This window comes from Penaeus monodon, chromosome 15 (assembly GCF_015228065.2).
Source record: "Penaeus monodon isolate SGIC_2016 chromosome 15, NSTDA_Pmon_1, whole genome shotgun sequence".
Lineage (NCBI taxonomy): Eukaryota > Metazoa > Arthropoda > Malacostraca > Decapoda > Penaeidae > Penaeus > Penaeus monodon.
In genome coordinates, this window is record NC_051400.1 from 34,551,950 (window position 1) to 34,552,254 (window position 305).

The window sequence follows — 305 nt, forward strand, 5'->3', positions numbered from 1 at the left end:
TGCCTTTAAGTTTTACAGAAAATGTCATAATCAATCATTGATAGAAAACTTTAACAGGTAAACTAAACTAAATAGATATTTATGACCTACCTCTTACTTTTACATCTGAGACTTTGGAGATTAACGACTAAAGGTGCAATGACTGATTTGTAAAGAAAAATGATTTTGCCGTTACTATAATCTGCGCAAAAATCGCTCATGGGTCTTGTTAATCCGAATGACAGCAGGACGGAAAATGTGTCGCCCCGAAAGATACAGATCCGTTGCGTGAAGTAGACACATCGTATATTATCGTGATAATGAAT